Source organism: Sciurus carolinensis, unplaced genomic scaffold (assembly GCF_902686445.1).
Source record: "Sciurus carolinensis unplaced genomic scaffold, mSciCar1.2, whole genome shotgun sequence".
Taxonomy (NCBI): domain Eukaryota; kingdom Metazoa; phylum Chordata; class Mammalia; order Rodentia; family Sciuridae; genus Sciurus; species Sciurus carolinensis.
The window spans coordinates 378246-398185 of NW_025920190.1; the positions used below are offsets into that span (position 1 = coordinate 378246).

The following is a 19940-nucleotide window of genomic DNA, read 5'->3' on the forward strand; positions in this document are numbered from 1 at the left end:
CAGCGTGTTGCAGCCCTTGGGGACTTTCCGTCCTGGGATCCTGTCCTCGGTTCCTCCCTCTCTAGAAGACGATTTGTTTTTCCTGTCTGTCTTTCTCTTGACAAACAGACTGCGGAACTGGTGTGAAGAAGGCTACTGATGCAGAGTCCAGCGTTGCAATGAGGTCTAGTCGGCGGCGTCTCCCAGGAGACCTCCTGTCCCTGCCGCAGAGCCTGGGTGGGCTCAGGTTCAGGTGTCGACCAGAAGCACTTTCCAGGAGAAGGTCACTTGCAGAGTGCAAGGTGCCGACTTCAGGACGAAGCGTGCATCAGTGTCTGTGGTGGGAACTGGATTGCCACCTTGGGTTTATGTGAGGTGTCTGTTTTCTTGTCTGGGAGACCAGGACCTGCTGGGGTGGCTGTTCTTTCTAATTGGTGTGTGAGGCTCCATCTCCTCTTTGCTTTCACACGGGAAACACCTTGGCCCACAACCAGGTGTGGCAGCCTTCCTCAAACCCTAACCCTTCGGTGCAGCCCACTCAGGTTTGTGGCCTCGCCTTGTCTTTCCTTCTTTTCTCCCTTTCGTACCTTATTTTGGATGGAGTATGCCTTTCTCCCGCTGTCATTTTGGGAGTCGGGCTTCTTCTGCCTACTCTTCTCCTGGACGCCCTGTTGGGCTCCAAGACCACTCACGGTCTCCTTCCCCACAACAGTGCAGACTGTGGACGCTGGACCCAGCCCTGGCTCGCCGCTCTGCTGTGTCACACACATTTCCTTTTGCTGATCCCAGAGGACGTCACTGCCATGGCTCTCGGGGCAGCATGCCGTGAATGAACCGCCTCAGTAGCAGCTCCTGGGAGCAGTCCTTGCCTCTCTGAGCTTACACAAGATCATTCTCCTCGTGCCCTAAGCAACCTCAGAATCTCCTTTAGTGAGTCTGTTCTGGTGTGTTTTCAATCGTTTGCCTGAAAATGCTTCTCTGTCCTTATCTTGTTGCTGGGAACAGCAAACCTGGTTCCTCCCTGAGCCTGCTGGGCAGGCAGCCGGGTGTGGTGGGGACTCTCTGTGCCCTGGGGGTTCTTCTTTTTGCTCTCCAGCCACTCTCAGGACCTTCTTTGGTCCTTGGTATTCCACTGTTCTACCAGTGGGGTTGGAAGAAGTTGTCCTTCTACCCTGCCTGCTCTCTGCCTTCGAGCCTGGAGTCTCACCACTTCAGATGCTGCCTCTACTCCAGGCTCCCGCCCCTTTCTGAAAGCCCTTAAGTGACTCTGTGCTATGCGTCCGGATCCTTCTGTGTTCCCTCCCATGCTGGGTGCTGCTGCCCGCGGTCTCCTAGGACCTGCCATCGTTCTCTGCACCACACTTGCTGCTGAACTCCGTGACTAACCCCATAATCAGGACAGTCTACCGGAGAGCTCTAGGCTGCCTTCCTATGTCACTGGATTTCTGCATTTTTGCTCATCACAATTCAACCCATTCTTTCACCTGTTGGATTAGTTTGTGGAGGAGTTTATGCCCACGGCATCATTGGAAACCATGGAGCAATCTGCGGCCACTCAGCGGGTGTGGTCAGGGAAAGGAGGGCGAGGGACCTATCAAAAGCACCAAGAGTCCAGGTGACCCCCACTTCCTCAGGAAGTGAGTTAAGATGTCTGGGAGAAGTTGCCATCACTAAAACCAGATCCAGTGCCAGTGAGGAATGAGCCAGCAGCAGTGATGGCAAGCCCAGCGTTGCTGCAGTGTGTTACTTACAATGTCCACTGACAAAGGCAAAAATATAGACCATGCAAATGGCAAGCCCAGAGTTGCTGCAGTGTGTTACTTACAATGTCCACTGACAAAGGCAAAAATATAGACCATGCTGCAGTGTGTTACTTACAATGTCCACTGACAAAGGCAAAAATATAGACCATGCAAATGGCAAGCCCAGCGTTGCTGCAGTGTGTTACTTACAATGTCCACTGACAAGGCAAAAATATAGACCATGCAAATGGCAAGCCCAGCGTTGCTGCAGTGTGTTACTTACAATGTCCACTGACAAGGCAAAAATATAGACCATGCAAATGGCAAGCCCAGCTTTGCTGCAGCGTGTTACTTACAATGTCCACTGACAAGGCAAAAATATAGACCATGCAAATGGCAAGCCCAGAGTTGCTGCAGTGTGTTACTTGCAATGTCCACTGACAAAGGCAAAAATATAGACCATGCAAATAAACAGGAGGAAAGACCCAGGGGAGAGGTGACAGACCCTGCCTGACAGCCTGACCGGCAACGCCAGCAGAGGTGTTCGCAGAACGAAGGGAAGCGTGATGACGTTTCACAAACAGGGTTTCGAAGAAGAGAAACAGTCTTTTAAAGAACCAAGTGGAAATTCTGGAGTTGAAAGTACAATGCCCCAAATTATAAAAATTCACCAGAGGGGTTCAGCAGTAGAGCTGAACTGGCAAAAGAAAGAATAAGTGAACTCGATGACACCATCCAAGGAACAAAGAGAGAACGAGGAGCCTGGGCACCGGCACCCCACCCAGGCATCGGGGTGGGAGGAAAAGCACCCTGTGGTTTAGGAAACTCAGTGAATTCTAGGTAGGATACTGAATGCAAAAAGAACCATAGACAAGTCATAATTAAAATGCTGAAAGTCAAAGACAAGGAATAAAACTTGAAAGTAGCAAAAGACTTGGTGCTACAGGACTGAGCTGGCTACTCTCAGAAACAATGGAGGCCCCCAGGGCGACAGTTCAAAGGCTCAGGAGCTGTCAGAACCCTCTGTGGGCAATCAGAATGCAAAGGGGCGTCACCCTACCTAACACAAGGATCCCAGGAAAGCTATGTACAGCCAGAACAGACAAAAGGGGCAAGTTCCTGGATAGTCGACCACAAGCAGCTGAGAAGAAGCAGATGGTCAGAGCAGACCCACAACACATGAAAAAGCTAAGTTGGAAGCAACAAAGCTACTGATGTAGTTCAGGGCCAAACAGTCCATCACCAGTGCTGGCCTTGTCTGTTTAATTTGCTAGATGATTTTTGTTCCCCTCTGTGGTCCAATCAATGAATATGGACCATCAGAAATAGCAAGACTGCAAATCTAGGCAACAGTTTTAAAAAGTGGAATACAAGTGCCAGCACTTCAGTTCATCTGGGTAGCATCACCAAGATGAACTCGGGAATGCCTTCTGTGGGCACGCACTGAGCTGGGGGCGGGGGACACTGGGCCCACAGAGACAACCAGGAGAGTGCAGGCTGGCGGCCAGGACTCTGGGGTTTAGGACATCTGTCCATAGAGAAGGGGTGGGTCAAGGCCCACAGCCGACCTGTAGGAACATCATGGTGGCTCCTGCCACTGGTTCTAGGCCACCTCCAGCCCTCACAGACCCCTGACTTGAAAACACACTAGTTGAGTTCAGCGGATAGCCAGCAGGTGTGTACAGCTCCATACCAGCCTAGGGTTTGCAGGGACTCCAGTCCTGTGGGAAGGCTGCTGACCACGTCCTCCCTGCAGCAGAGTCTCAGTCTTGGTAAGCTCACCTCAATCTGCACAAGCAAACAGGGCCGGCCGGGCAGCAACAAGGACGTACACAAGTCTTGCCCTCCAGCCCCAAAGCTTCAGTCACCCTGGAGAGGCCTGGGCTCCACGAGGACTTGGGGAGAGCCTCCCTGGGCAGGCATTCTGGGTCAGAAGTGGTCACAGAGAGCTGAATGAGCTCGCTCACCATGCTCTCAGCTCAGCAGGCCTGCGTCAGCTCCAGGCTGCCTGGTACCTCCAGGGAACATAAGGTGGTTTACATGCCCTAAGCCAGTGCGCAGATGCACACGGGTGGCCAGGCTGCTGTGTAGACCCATGCTGTGCTGGAGTGAGTCCTGGAAGCTGGTTTTCCTCCTGTGTTGGTTTCAGGATTACTCAGAAATCACCAAAACGGAATCATAAAACTTGGTCCTGACTGGCCTATGCCACTCAAGGACCTAGGATTTTAAAAAGGAATTGAATACAGGAGGAAGCAGCAGCCTGGTGCGGCCTGTGGGAGACCCTGGCTCCTGAAGCCCCATCCCCACCCCAGTTCCTTTGCTCTGCTGTATTTACAGGCTGAGGGAGGGTCTGCCACTTGAGAATTGGGGCTTGACTTTACATAGCTCAGGCCCTGAGCAGTTCAGGCACCCTCCCTTCCCCGCCTGCTCTCCAAGAACTGGGATCATTCCTCCTTAAACCCACCCTGAGCTCCCATTTTCTCAGACACAGGAAGAGTGTCTAATGGACACCACAGGCAATTTCATGCAATATTTTATTTAAAACTCCCAGGTGTTTCAATCAGAGTAGAAGCATCCATGAAGCCCACGGGACAGTGGTGTTTTCTTCTGTGCTGCGTCTTGATGAACAGAGTGGGCCTTTCCCCTCCTGTAATCCCATCCACCTGATCTGGAGGACCCAGCTGGGTGCCATCAGCATGAGGTCCTGTGGAGAGCGGGGAATTCTCAGGGTCCTCGCCCACAGCCAGCACCCTTCACCATCCAGTTCAGTCTCCAGCTAGAAGGCAGGAGCCGGGAGGGGAGGAGGGGTTTCCCACTACCCTCTGTGACTCCAGGGAACCTGTGGGCCAGCTCACAACACACTCGGACTTAAGCCTCCAGGTTGTGGCTGTGGCTGACCCGGAAGCCAGTTGCGGGTTTTCTTCTGCCACTTGTCACCCCAGAGAGTCTGCGTGCTTTGTGGCAAGCCTGGGGGACCTCCTGGGGTAGCCCCTCAGAACAGGTCAGATGACTCATCAGGTGAAGACATCGGTGCCCGGCTCATCTACGAGTTCAACGCCTTGCAAACGAAGGGTGCCCAGCGGGGCCTGGCCTGGCCTGGGGCCTGGCCTGGCCTGGGGCACTAGAGCAAGGCCTTTTGGATAGGCTCCCACACCCCACTCCGTCCCCGAACGGCCCACTGGGCCGTTCCTTCTCTTTGCCGCCGGCAGGGGGCGCCGCTCGGCCCGGATGGCCCGCTGCCCCAGCCTAGCAGCTCAGCGCTAGTCAGTGAGGCTGGTCCCCAAAGCCTGCATTGCGGTCCTTGGCGCCAGGGACGCGCCCATGCTCCCATCGCGGCGGCGATCCGCTTCAAGCTCCCCGAACCAGCTACAAATTGCCTGAAAGAAGTACAAAAGTTTCCATCCGTAACGATGTGACGAATCTAATTAGAGTGACAGTAATTCGTAAATTTCTTTCCAGTAGTCATGGCATCAAATTATTTTAATTTGAGAACTACTTCCTTGCCGCGTCCCAGAATAATTTTGCAAGTGGTCATGGCCACCTGGAGGAGAGTGGGCTTCAGAGCCAGAGATGGGTCCACAGAGCAAACCCTCAGAGTACTTTGTCAGTTGATTTATTCGAAGTAGTAAGATCTATTTTGGTCCATTTTGAGGGCACAGAATAAAGTCCATTACCTTTCAGCAAACAGTTTAGTACTAACATGATTCTTAGAAACTTTTGAAATATTTGTAAGAATTCCACAAATAGGCTTCAGGCATCAAATATAACATCATATTAGCAACAAAACCTAAAAACTAACCACGCACACACACAAAAGGCGACACCGAAAAGGCCAGGGTACTAGGAGCAGGGTCCTCGGTGCACGCTAGTCTTCCGCAGGCTGTGGCACAGGCGGTGCCGTGCCGGCCACTTCAGTCCTGCAGGTCAAGTCCATCCCTCCCGCCGCGCAGCTCCGGGTCGGTTGCCCACGCCCACGCCTAAGACAGGTAGTACACGCTATAGGCCGCGGTTGGAGCCCTGGCACCAGCGGCAGGGTTCCCGCTGCGCCACCGAACGCGCCCGAGCCGTGCAACGGGGCGCCCAGAGGGAAGCGCAGGGCGAATGAGGACCGCGGCGGCTTGACCGCCAGCTTCAGAGTCTCCATCTCGGCCTCCTGCAGCCGCTTGGCCTTAGCCCTACGGCTAGTTCTGAAACCAGATCTTCACCTACGTGTCTGTGAGGCTAGACTGCTGGAGAACTCCGCGCGCGCGGAGATGGACAAGTACTGTTTCTGGTGGAACTTGCGCTCCAGCGCCAGCAGCTGCGAGGTGGTGAAGGGAGTCCGCGGCTTGCGGTTGTTCTTGTGTTTTCGGAGGGTGCAGGGCGCAGGGCTGGGGGCCCCTTAAAGGAAAGAGAAGTATAAAGAAGACGCTCAAACGCTGGCGCTACGCCCCTGTCCTGACGCTGCCAGACCCCTGCAAAAGGCCGGTTGTGGACGCAAGTTCCCATCCATGACCCGGGCCCCTTAAAGCAACGTAGCAACGAGACCCCCAAAGGCTGCTGGGGCAAGCAAAGCAAGGGCCGAGAAGCGGCGGGGCAGAGGCGATTCCCTGTGGACTCGGACTTTGCTCCCCAAACCCACAGCACCTCATCCCAGGGAGGACTAGGGCTCTGCCCACTTGGAAAAAGCGCGAGGCTCGGGCCGGAGACCATGGCAGGAACTGAGTGGGGTGAGAGCAGAGTCCAAGACTCCAAGCCAACTTTAGCCATCTCAGGACGCACGCAGCGGACAGGGAGTGCTTCGATAGGAGAGTCCTGGAGCAGAGAAGTCTTGAGGTCGTGGGCAAGTTCGAAGCCTTCCTGGCGTGGGATGCGGGAGTAGCTGCAGGCCCTGTACGCGCTGTAGGCTTCGGGTGGGCGATTTTCTTTCTTTGCGTTCAGGCTAGGCGCGTTTGTGGCTATTACTTTCTAAGTTATGAGCGACAGAGCCTTTCCCGCCCTGGTCTTCAGCCCCAGGCTGGGCGGGCGCCGGTCAGGACTCGGGACCGCGAGGTTGGGCACTTACGTGGGGGGCACGCAAGAGCAGCAGGCGGGAAACAGGCCCGGGGCTCAGCGACGCGCAGAGGCCTCTCCTCCCCTGGTTCTGTGGGCTCTGAGTCTGGCCCGCGCTCTGCCTCCAGCAGCGACTCGACGCTGGAGGGCAGAGGACCTGGGCCCGCGCCGCCCCCACTGCTTGCCCTGAGCCCAGCGGGTTTCATCCGGAGCGACGGGGGAGCCATGCGTGGGGCGGGGGCTGCGGGGACTGTCGCACAGTGCGCGCGGGACGCAGGGGCAGTGCGCGGCACCACTGCCGGGGGCTCCGCGGCGCCCCCCGCCCTCTGCACCCTATAAAAAGGTGGTGGCGCTTTCATGAGCCGCTGTCCAATCGCCGCGGCGGCTGATGTGCGAGCCTCAGCGCCGGTTGGCTTTGCTAGCGAGGAGGCGGGAAAAGCAGCGAGGGGCGGGGCCGCCGCCGGAGGCCGGAGACCTGAGCCCCAGCCCAGGCCTGCTGGGCTGCGCTGCCGCCGTGCTCCGCGGGCTCCACGTTCTCTGCCGGAGCTCGCGGGCGCTCCTCCTGCCCGGAAGGCTGCGGAGGCGCTCGCGGAACGCACTGCGCTGCACCCAGTCTCCCTGAACTGAAGAGCCGGCGACGGGCCCGGCGGCGTGGTGGATCTTCGTTCTGGCAACCGCCCTTGTCCTTGCGAGGATTCGGCGCGCTGTAGACTGGCGCCGGCGCCTCTGGCAGTGTAGTTCCTGGGTGGCTCCGGGGTTGCTCTTTCCCGTACATCCCAGCTCTCGGGTGCAGAACTATCGTGGTGTGCTTGCTGGACCGTGGCTCTCTCCGTGCATCCTGGGGGTCGCATGGGATGACACCACGCCCGGTGATTCTCCGCTTGTTTCTTTGGAGACGGGCCATGGTGTCTGAGGCCCTGGGTGGCTCTTCTTGAATCCGCCAAGCGTCCTCCGGGGCAGTGGCCGTGCGTCCCAGAGCCAGCGGGGCGCGTCGCAGGGCTATGGGGCACAGACCACCGGGGCGTGGCAGGGTCGACCCTGCACTGGCCTCAGACACCCGGCTCACACAAGGCTTTTGCTCGCTTTGCTTGCTCGCTGTCTGCCTGTACCACTCTGCCTTTGCAGATTCTCTCCCAGAGAGGGCCTCTGGCGGCTGGGAATGGCCGGGGTCGCTCCTTGAGGTCCCGGCGAGAAACCTGGCGGGGACCGGATCTGGCTCAAAAAGAGAGGAGCCTTGACCCGATAGAGACCTGCTGTCATGCGGATTCCTTTTTGAAAACTGGACCCATCTTCTGGATTAAAAAACTTGAGTACTGCAGAGCGAGTTGCTTGGAAGCCGGACTGAGTAGCAGAATATTTCTTGAGTTGATTTGGGATAGTGAACTTATGTCTGATTAATATCCTAGAACATAGAAACAACTACCTAACTTAATTATTTTTGAAAAACCAAGGTTGCCTTAATGACCACTCTGGGGCAGTTTAATTGTCCAGCTCACCCAGAGAAGTTCGGGTTTTCTTCATGTATGTGTGGAAGGCCCTGGACACACCCCAGGGCTCCCAGCTGCCTGTGTCTGCCTGGCCTGGGAAGGAGCAGTCCTTCCTGCTCCAGACTCTCCACTGATAGAGGTGGTTTGAATTGACTGGGATGATGGGCATCGCTGACGGACTTTCTCTCAAGGCCTCTCTCTGGTCGTTTTTCACTAGGCCACTGACAGGAATGTTTGACCCCGAATTTTAATAAGGATAGAGCCAGCTGGTCTAGGCCTGCCCCTGCCAGAGGATGCCACAAAGGTGGCCTCTGGGTGGAGAAAGCAGGAGCCTGTGTGTGGTCAGACTGGTGTGACCGCCTGGGGTCCAAGGTCAGGCACATGTGGACCCAACAGAGCCTTTCCTGCCACTCGCGGGAGGCCTCTTGGGTTCCTCACCCTGCCCTCACCTCCCAGTGGGTGCCCGTGCCGGCATCCTTCTTGGTAGCCCTGCCCTTGCAGGAAGACTGGCCCCTGCCTGGCTCTGCGGGCTCCAGGTAGGGGACAGAGGAGGGAGGGGAGAGTGCCCCAGTGGGCATGAGGCCTAGTCCCCAACACAGCACACCCAGGCCTTTCCTCCAGTGTTTCAGCCCTACTTCAGCCTGGCTGGCAGTGGGCCGAGTCGGGGGGCAGTAATGGGATGTGAAGGGACCCCTTTTTTTTGTTTTGTTTTGTTTTGTTTTGCGGTGCTGGGGATTGAACCCAGGGCCTTGTGCTTGTGAGGCAAGCACTCTACCCACTGAGCTCTCTCCCCAGCCTGGGACCCCTTTTTTAACATGGCAGCTTTGGATACAGATTCTCAAGTCCCCTGTGTGCAGGAGCCTCCATACTGTCTCTGGCCACTGGAAGGAACAGAAGTGCCCATGGGCAGCCGGCCTCCCTGCAGTGCACCCGCAGGCCTGTGTTCGGACAGACAGAAAAGTGGCACAGCCCCTGGCAGCAAAGGGCCCCTCCCAGCTGTGCCTCAGAATGGAGGCAGAGCCTGAGGCCGTCCCCAGTCTGAATGGCACCATTTCCTCCCTGTTTGGGAGTGCTGACTGCTTAGAGGACAGGTAAATTCAGACTGGAGTCAGGGGGGTTTCTCCATGGAGGAGGGAGAGGATTCTGAGGTTGGATTTTGTTGTAGGGTTTGCTGTCACGTCTGGAGCTTGGCAGGACTAAAGAGGCTGTCCCTCCTCTCAGCCCAGACCGGGAGGACGACTGGATGGTGCGCAGCTGTGGTGCCAGAGGGTCCCAGGTGAGGAGGCCACACCCCACTGTTGAAGGTGGCATGGCTCTTTCGGATGACTGGGTTCAGCTAGCCATGCAGACTTCCTGCTGTCTAGCTGCCAGTGTGTGGACCTTGTGCAGGCAGCTAACTCCCCACTGCATACCAGAGCAGAGTCACCCACTCCACCCTGCACTGCATACCAGAGCAGAGTCACCCACTCCACCCTGCACTGCATACCAGAGCAGAGTCACCCACTCCACCCTGCACTGCATACCAGAGCAGAGTCACCCACTCCACCCTGCACTGCATACCAGAGCAGAGTCACCCACTCCACCTCTTCCAAAGCCTCCCTTCCCAGACACGGATCCTCAGGGAGCCCCAGGAAAAGTTAAGCTGGAAGCCCCGCATCTCTGCCGCGTCCTCGCCTTCACTGTCATTGTGTCCCACAGCCCAGGCATGCCCGGTCCTAGGAGGACAGCGCTGCTCCCTCCTCAGGAGCATTTCTATTGCAGCTTTGGCGTTTTCCTCCACAGCTTGTTGGAGAATCCTTCCACACACAAAGTGGCATTTTACCCAGGACCCCGGCCAGAGGGAGGCCAGTTTGGGTGTGCTCTGGCAGCCAACAAGGGTGATGCGGAGCAGGTGGGAAAGTAAGGCACAGGGGTGGGCCATGAGGCAGGCTCGGAGGGTGCACATGGCTGGGAGCCTGGTCCTGCACCTTCTAATGGCCTGCCCTCTTCTCCTGCTCACCTGGTCTTGTCTGTCGGCACACTCAGGCTGATAACTTTGGCAAACTGCATGAAGGAGGAGAATAAAGGAGGAAACCATTTTTATTGACTGCCCCTTTTCCAGAGCAACTTCCTGCAGTGCATTCAGACCCTTCAAGGTGCCCCCATCGGTCTTCAGGACCCAGGACTGTGTTCTGCGGCAGACGAGTTGAGGTGTCAATCCGCTGACCTTGAGATGAGACATGCTATGGTTTGGGGATGGTTTGGGTGTCCCTGTGGTCCATTGTGTTGGAGGCTTGGTGGGTAAAGTGCTGCTGTTGGGAGGCGGGGCCTGGTGGAGGCTCTTGGGTCTGTGCTCTCAAAGGCAGTTCTCCGTGAGCGGGTTACAAAAGGGCAGGCCTGATCCCATCTCCCTGCTCCTGGTCTGAGGTGTGATCATTCACTCCCAAGGTCTGTCGTCCCCGGTGGGTGTGGCACAGTTCAGGGTGGCCCTCGCCAACCTCTGCTTCCCCCTTTGGAGGGGAAACTGTGAGTTAAATTCTCATGGATGGTGTGCTGCTGAGGACACCTCTGTGCTGTCTTAAATGTCTGTACTCACTTGCTGCAGGTGCAACAGGAAGCCAGCACAGGACAGGACACAGCTCAGGATGGGCCTGTCGGGTTCTAAAGTCCTCGCTCTTTCCTCCCTACTTGGCTGAGGGCTGGGAGGTGGGCCTGGGGCTATTGCTGGGCCCAGCCCTTCTCTTGAATTCTCACTGGGCTTTTGGGGTCCCAGGCAGCAGGAGGCAGGACCACATAGCAGGAAGGACCTTTGCTGAGAGGATGGCCCTCCAGCCTCTGTCTGCCTGTCACCAACCCCACTGACCCTCAGGCAGGATACAGTGCCCCCCTCTGCTCTGCTAAACCCAGTCTAGAGTGCTCACTGGCCAGCACAGTGATGGGAGGCAGGTGGTGGGTGGTTTGGACTGGACGTCTGGGCCTTTGCCTGGTGGGTCTGGTATTGTCCACTGCTGTGCATCCCCAGGCCCAAAACTCAAGAGACGGGGGTTGGCTGGGGAATTGATCCCCTGAGAAAGGACAAGGCTTCCTTTCAGGGCAGGAAGGCAGGCCTCTCAGAGGGATGGATGGGCTAAGAGGCCAAGAGTGTCAAGGACAAGCTCTGCACCCGACCCCCGTACAGCAGCCACCAACCACACCAGCCCAGCACAGCCCCGCCCCCCGCCCCCAGAAACCTAGAGACTGTCTCATCTCTGGAGGGCGAAGGTCTGGGCTTTCCTCCCTTTCCTGGCATCCTGAGCCCCACCCTGCCAGGGTCAGAAAGAGGGCTGGGTGCAGACCCGTGTTCTCTCTCAGTCACTCCTGTATCTGTGGGGCCATCTGGCCCCACCTGCCTTGGAGCTGGAAGTTAGCTGTGACCCTGCTTGTGCTCAGTCCCCCAAAGCTCAGAAGCACCCTGGGCAGGAGTTCCTGTCAGGCACTGGCTCTGAGCCTTGTGCCCAGGCTGGGTGGGCTGGACAGCAGCAGCAGTAAGCTAAGCCACCTCACTGTGTGGTCACAGAGGAGGGCCTGGAGCCACTGGGAGCCTGAGTTCTGCAGATATTTATGGGTCATTGTTTGGGGATTACTGAATGGTATTTGTGTATTTTGAGGATTAACAACTTTTCTTTGGAGATGGTTGGGGGGAACATGCAGAGTTGGATAGAGACAACAGCACAGAGGTGTCAGGGTCACTGCCGAGGACAACCAGACTGCCCGGGCCCTGGAGAGGGCCCTCGGGAGCCGAGCACACAGCCTGTGCAGCCCAGGTTCCCAGTGCTGCTGGTGTTAGCGACACCGGGGTCCCGAGGAGTCACGCTTACCTTCTGCAGAAGGGTGTGTCCTGCACCTGGCCAGCAACCGCAGCTGGGCGGGCCTCTGCCGCCTTTATCCCTGTCCCTAACACAGCGCTGCCCCTTGCGATAGGAGGAGCGGGTGACCATCTATGCGATTGGCTAATTTTAAAATTGGGCGGGCTTTAAAAAGGGGTGGGCTGTAGTTAGAACAGCTAGATTGACTCTTAATCCCACTGAAGGCTGAACACTGGGTTCTGAAGATGGACCACCCAACTCTCTAGTTCTTCAATTGGTTCCCTGTGACCATGCAGTCCCCACTGTCCCCTGGCTGCCGGTTTCTGTCTCACAGATACCCAGGGCAGTCTTCCTGCTCCTATCTTCTCCTTAGCTGGATTCCTTTGGTCTTCTTTTATTAGTTTGTTTTTGTTTGGTACCAGGGATTGAACCCAGGGACACTTAAACACTGAGCCACATCCCCAGCCCTTTTTTATATTTTATTTTGAGACAGGGTCTTGCTAAGTTGCTTTAGGGCCCAGCTAAGTGGCTGAGACTTTGAATTTGTGATCCTCCTGACTCAGCCTCCGAACTGCTGGGATTACAGGTGTGCACCCCTGTGCCTGGCTTATTGGTTTTTTAATATAGAAAATGAACCATTGAATTTTAAACCTTTCTTTTTAAAAAATGCAACTTGTGGTACTATGGATTTACCCTAGGTGCTGCCTCAGTGGTGTTACATTTGGATCTGAGATGTCTCTGTGGAAGGCTTGGTTCCTAATGCAGCAGTGTCCAGAGAGGGGACTTGGGGAAGGGACTGGATCATGAGGACTCTGGCCTCCTCAGTGGTCAGTCCACAATGGATTCATCATGGATGGACCATTGGGAGGTGGCAGAAGCTGTGGAGGGTAGACCTAGTGGAAGGAAATGGGTCCTTGGAGGTGTGCCCTCGGGGACCACTTCCTGTGTCTGCCCCACTTCTAAACTCCACCATCCCTCCCCACCATGGTGCTTTGCTTCACCTCAGGCCCAGAGCAATGGAGCCAGCCTGCCAAGGACTGAAACCTCTGAAACCATGAGCCCAATAAATCTTTCCTCCCTAAAGTTGTTTTTCTCAGATATTTTGTCACAGCAATGAAAAGTTCACTAATGTAAGTGGCATCCAACAAATTTTGATGTTTCAATTTTCATTCAGTTCAAAATGCTAATTTCCCTCTTGATTTCTTCTTTGACCCTGCAGTTTCTCAAAACTTGCTACTTAGTTTCCAACCATTTGGGGATCTTCCAGGGATGTTTCAGTAGATTTTCAGGTTATTTCCATTGTGGCTGGAAGACACATTTTCAGCATTTCATGATTGTTAAGACTTATTTTATGGCCCGGAACATGGCGTGTCTTGGTGCATGCCCTGCATGCTTTTGGAAAGCCATGGTCCATCCATTGCTCCTCAGCTGGTCAGGGATTGTCTGTTGGGTGGAGGTGGTAGATAAGGTACCCATCTGCCATGTCCTTGGTATTTCCTGCCTGTTTATTCCACCAGTTGTTAAGAGAGGGTTCCTGAGGTCTATGACAGGCATTGTGGGTTCATCCGTTCCTCTTTCTGATAATTATCAGTTACTTTGTGCATCTGACAGCCGTCTTATTAGGTTCATATCTGTTTAAGATACTTTTGTTCTGTTGATCTACAGATGCCTTCATCAGCATGAGTGTTCTGTTTATTTTTTAAATGTTTTTGGTCTAAAGTCAACTTTGTCTAACAGTGCCATTATTATTTTTGCAGTGCTGGGGATTGAACCCATGGAGCTACATCCCCAGCCCTTTTATTTTTGAGAAAGGGTCTTGCTAAGTTCCTGAGGCTGGTCTCAGACTGGCAGCCCTGCCTCAGCCTCCCGAGTAGCTGAGATTACGAGTGTGCATCACTGCACCCAGCGCTTTGTGTGACATTGGTGTGTGGACTCCAGCTTGCTTTCAGCTGGGGTCAGCATGGCGTATCTTTTCCATTCCTTTACTTTCAACATACTTGCACCTTTATATTTGAAGAGTGTTTCTTGTTGCGCAGCAGTCTTCATGAAGTGTGAGGGCCTCTGCCTCTTAGTTGAGTATTTAAACCATTTACATTTGGTGTGCTCAATGATATGGGTAGGTGTATGTCTATCATCTCACTATTTTATAAGTTACCATCTGTTCGATTTTTTTCTCTTTTTCTTGCTTTTGGATCGATTGGATTTTTTTCTTATTCTAATATGTCTCTTTTGTTGGCTCTTTAGCTGTAATTCTTGTTTTAATGGTTGCTATAGAGTTTATGTCTTCAATTTATTGCAGCCTACCTGCAGAGATGCTACACTGCTCTGTGTGTGTGTGTGTGTGTGTGTGTGTGTGTGTGTGTCTGTGTGTGGAACTTCCATCCCTGGACCCCGTACCATGGTAGTTATACCTTCTATTCCTGTATCCTATATGCCAGAGGCCACACATTACAGGGATACTTTTTTTTTTTTTTTTTTTTTGTAGATGGGGCTCTCTTTGTTGCCCTTGCTAGCCTTAAACTCCTGGGCTCAGGTGATCCTCCTGTTTCAGCCTCCTGAGTAGCTGGGACTGCAGGTGTGTACCACCACACTAGGTGTAGATGCTTATTATCTTATAAGGAGAGTTGAACAGTAAGAAAGCATCTCTTTTGTTCATCCACGATGAACAAAAGTTTCTAGTACACCTGGAGTTTCATGCAGGTTCATCTTTCCACCTGGTGTCACTTTCCTTCCGAGGACTTTCTCTCTCTCTCACTCTCTCATGTGTGGTGCCAGTGACTGAACCCAGGACCTTGCACATGCTAGACAAGCACTCTACCCTCAGGCTACACCCCAGCCCTTTTAATATTTCCTTTTGAAGCAGTATCACTCAGTTGCCCACCCTGGCCTAGAACTTGCAAACCTCCTGCCTCAGCCTCCTGAGTTGCTGGGTTTACAGGTATGCACCACCTCACCTGGTGGACTTTAACATTTCTTGTAGGGTGAGTCTGCTGATAGTTAATTTTCAGTTTTGTATGTCTGAAAAAGTGTTTATTTTTCATTCAATATTAAAAGACATTTTTTTTGGTTGTAGAGTTCAGTTGACAGACCTCCCACCCCAGCACATGCTCCATGGTCTCCTTACCTTCCTTGTCCAGTGGAAGTCAGCTGTTCTCCTCGTCTTTGTCTCTGTGCACATAGAATGTCTTTTGTCTCTGACTACTTCCAAGACATTATCTTGGTCCTTGGTGTTGAGCAGTTTGATCATGGGGTCCTGGGCTTATTTTAGTCACATGTCTTATGTTTGAGTTTTGTTGAGTTTCTTGGCTCTATAGGTTCATAGTTTTTATCGAATTTAGAAAATTATCAACCATTACTTGAAATTTTCTTTTCTGATTTCTTCCTGCTTTAGGGATTCCAGTTACATATATCTTAGGTCTGCCAAAGGTGTTCCATGGCTCACTGTATGCTTCATTTAAAAAAAATATTTCCTTGTGTTTTATTTTGAACAGTTTCTATGCTATCTTTGAGTTCACTGATTTTTTTCTTCTGTAATATCTATTTAACCATTAACATTAGTGTGTTTTCAAATTTCAGATATTATAGTTTTCGCCTGCAGAAGTTCTGTTTGGTTCTCTTTTTATATCTCCCATGTCTGTGCTTATCTTTCCCAATACACCTTTTTGTGATACTGGGTATTGAACCAGGCACACACTACCACTGAGCTACACCCCAGCTCTTTTCATTTTTTACTTTGAGACAGGATTTGCTACATTTCCAAGGCTGGCCTGAAGCTTGTAATCCTCCTGCCTCCGCCTCCTAAGGGGGTGGGATGACAGGCACCTGGTGGGATACTGATATAATAATGTTCTAACAGGTTTGTCTGCCAGTTCTGCCTTTGGCACCAGTTCTTGGGTGGTTTTGATGGCTTTTCTTTTCATCGGGCATCTATTTTCCTGCTTTTCTATGTGCATGTACTTTCCATCTGAACTTTATACTTTTGTATTCTGCTTTGCTGGGTGCTGGGCACTTTTGCCCTCCCATCACTTGCTCTGGGACAGCTGTGCTATTGGAAGCAGTCTTATCCTTTCGAGCCTTCCTTTAGGATTCCCAGGCCGGTCTGCAGCAGTGCTTGCTGGGCTGATCAGCCCCCACCTGAGACCCGGTCCTCTGTGCATACTCTGAGTGCCCAAGGGCTGGGGCTCACCAGGCACTGTTCTCTAAGCAGGTAGGTGTGAGTGGAGTGAACTCCTCACACTGGCCTGGTCCTGCTGTCTCCTCTGCAGCCCAAAGGACTGTGCCACTTGTCCTCAAAGCCACAGAGAGGCTGGCAGGGTGGGACTCACTCATTACCCCTGCCCAGTCGAAGGTTCATCCTGTTGGGTGGGGGTAGGTCTTGGCTTGAGAGGAGGAAAGGGGAAGCTGGATAGAGACACATTTGGGACAAAGGCCAGAGTTGGCCCCGGGGACCATGGAAGTCAGAGGTGGCTCTGGGGACCACAGTGCGGGAAGTCACAGAGGAGGCCCAGGCCCTCCCCTGTGCAGAGACGGTGTTCCCCAGCGTGCAGGCCAGAGGTGTTGCAAGGTGGCTCCCACGCCCATCTCCCTCCCACATCACCTAGAGCCTGTCTGGAAAGTCCATGGAAATGCCTATGGCATCTGAGTGGAGGGACGGTGGACTGCGTGGGTGGAGGGTAGAGGAGGTGATGGCCTGGAGCTTGGGGGCCAGCCAGGCATCGGAGGGGATGGAGCAGACCTGGGATGCAGAAGTCCAGCCTGGCTGCTCCTGCTGTGCAGGGCACCTCCCTGGCCTGGGAAGCTGGCTCCCCCTACTCTGTGGATGAGAGGTGGTCCCAGGTCTGGTGGGGACTGAGGGACGAGGGTGAGGTGGCTTTGTCCACCCTGGCAGCCTTCCTGCCAGCCCTCTGTGTTGAGCCTCTGCACCTCACTGCCTGGGGGCTCTCAGGAACCCACCAAGACCTAGGAAGGGTAATGTTTCCCAACCACATTCAAGGGGGAAACAGACCCTCCTCTTGGGCCTGGCCCCCACCTCTTGGGAATTTAGGACAGAGGTGCTTGGTCCTCCCACAGGCCACCATGCCTGAAGTCCTGTGGCCCCACCTCAGCTGGCCAGGGTGCATCCTGGCTCTGGGTGCCATGGCCCTGCACCCTGGGTGTTGTGCACAATGTCACTGGAGAGGTCTGTGTCCCAGCTTCGGTCCCTCAGGACCGAAGGGAGGGTAGGCACCCCTCCAGTGCTGGCCAGGTCCTTCAGTCACTGCCCGTGGCAGCGGTGCATCGTGTGTGTCCTGGTCGCAGGCAGGACTCTCCCAGGCAGGCCGACAGAGTGTTCAAAGGCCTGGATAGACAGGTGGACATGCAGGGGACAATGGGATGCCTGTCTCCAGGCGGGGAGGGACCTGTGGAATCTGCGCCATTGCCTGGCGCTGGAACTGGTGCCGAGGGCTGAGGCAGCACTTACGTGCAGCTTAATGAGCTGGAAGATACAATCGGTTCCCCTGGCTGTGAAATCGCTTTGAGGGCAGTGGTGTCATTTAGCTGCTGGGAGACCCCAGAATCAATCTCCTTTGTCCACAGGGCCAAGCACATCCTTGCAGGGGCAGAGGCCAGGCAGGGCCTCCTCCCAGAAAGACCCCAAGCAGCCCCCAGGTCAGAGGGGACCTAGGAACTCACACTTTAAACTGAAACAATACACAGACCGTCCGGTGCCACCGTCTCCAGAGCCCCCTTTACTCCGTGTGGCCTGTGTGTTCCACCCTGACGAGGCCGGGAGGGTGCTCACCAGCAGAGGCTCCATGGAGGATGCTGGTCACTCACCTCCAGGGCTTCTTGGGCAGCCACATTGCTGCCTGGTAGACCTTGCAGGTGTGGGGACCATGGTTTTATTCAGATTGAAGGAGTCTCTAGACCACTTCTCAGGTCTCAGGGCAGTGAGCACTCTTCGGATTTCTAAGTCCAGCAGAAAGCGCCTCACACTCCTGTGTCCATTTCTCTCCAGTCTTATGATGATCATGAAGCTCTCAGGACCGCTGTGACCACAGCAGTGAAGGACATGTTGGGGAAAAGCAGCCTCGGCTGTGAAACAGAGAGGGTGACCTCTTCTTGTGTGCATAGGGCATCCGTTTCTGGAATTCCTGCTGACACTTATATCCCTGGGGTGGGTGGGTCGGCTGTGCTCAGCAGTCCCCTAATGCAGGGACTGCACAGCAGAGCCACCAAAAGTGGTGAGTGGGTGTTTTTATGTTGAGCCCAGAGGGCCCATGTGGTCGTTTTCTACTGGCCTGGATTCAGAGCAGAGATGCTGATTCTAGAACCTCCTTCCTGTGGTCTCCCAAGGCTAGAGAATCAGAGTGAGGAGGGGCTTTCAGACCCAGGCAGGGTTTTCAAGGACAGTGTGGTGTTGAGGGGCCCAGCCTGCAGAGCACTGGCCTGTGAGTGGCCCCTGGGGCTGGGCATCCACTGGCGGGCGCCGTGGACCTTGCAGGCAGGTGCTATGAGCAGCGCACCTGCCGAGGGAGAGAGCCACAGGGAGGAAAGGCCCCCCGCTGAGTGCAGAGGCTGCTCTTAGAGCTGGACCCTCCCTGCTGGCATGCTGGTTGCTTCCATGCCTGTGGAGGGCTCCCTGTTTCCTTCTACCATCTTGAGAGCAGCTTTCTTCCCTAGCCACGCAGCTCATGTCAGAACCTTGCTTCCTGGGAGCACTGCACAGAGCGCCTGCCCACCAGCCTGCCCGGGCCTAGGGGAGGTGCTCCATCCCACTCTGGTCCCAGTATGGGCTGTGGTGCCCTCTTCCCCTCCCCACCTGTCCTGCGGCAGGGGTGGTCCACCAGGGCAGAGAGGTCCCTCTGCCTCTCATTCACTGCCGGAGGACTTCTGGGTATGTAATCCAGCTTGATCCCACTGGGCCAGCCCTGCAGGCCCAGGAGGCCACACATAGTAGCCGCCACAGATGGAGCCTGGCCCCGGCCTCCTGCCGACCCGGGGCCCCTTGGCACAGGGCAACATGCAGTGCGCACGGGCATGGACTCAGGGCACCCATGAGTGCAGCCTCTTCTCCACCTCCTGGGAGAGTCCTGTGCACAGGCACAGCAGCTGTGCCACCTCCTGTTGGGCTGGTCAGGACAAACCGATGACCACACCAAGGTCTTGCCTCGGCAGTGAGGCTGTGGGAAGGGTGGCATCCTCAGAACCTCCGCTTTTGTTTCTAGAAGGGGGAAAACTGAAGGGTCAGCTTGCCCTTCCGGCCCCACCACAGCCCCCAGCACATGCAGCCAGTCAAAGGCAAGGGGCTTCGCGAGGCCAGTCCACTCTCTGCAGCAGCCACCATGTAAGTGCCTTGAGCACTCCAGGGACACGGCAAGTGAGGGGCAGTCACTCCTGCCCTGGCTTCCCCCAGAGCAGTGATGGAGAGAGGGGAGAGGGCTGGCCACACTGCCGCGTTCCAACCTTCTACAAGGCACCAAGCCCAGCTGCACTCCAGGGTGGGGACAAGTACCAAGCACTTTGTGAACTATTAGAAAACTACTCCAAGCCTGGTGTGGTGATGACCCCCACAACCAGGGAACTGAGACAGGAGTATTCCAAGTTCAAGTCCATTCTGGGCATCTTAGCAAGATCCTGTCTCAAAAAGTAAAAAGGAGCTGGGGATGTAGCTCAGTGGCAGAGTGCCCCCGAGTTCAGCCCCCAGCATGGCAAAGCAAAATAGGACAAGACAACAAGAAAACCACCCTAAAGGCCCAGGCGAGGAGGGAGAGGAGAGAGGTGCAGGTGGCAGACACCAGGGTGCTAAGGGGGCGACTCCCAGGGCATGGGCCCTGGGAACAGCAGGCAGTGCCAGCTTGCCTGCCTGGGAGTGTCCCCCAGGGGTAGAACAGCAC

General features: G+C 54.9%; 1 pseudogene; it reads right to left on the reverse strand.

Moving 5' to 3' along the window:
* Positions 1-4252: 4252 nt before the first annotated feature.
* Positions 4253-7111, reverse strand: LOC124974904 (homeobox protein MSX-3-like; annotated as a pseudogene).
* Positions 7112-19940: the final 12829 nt, after the last annotated feature.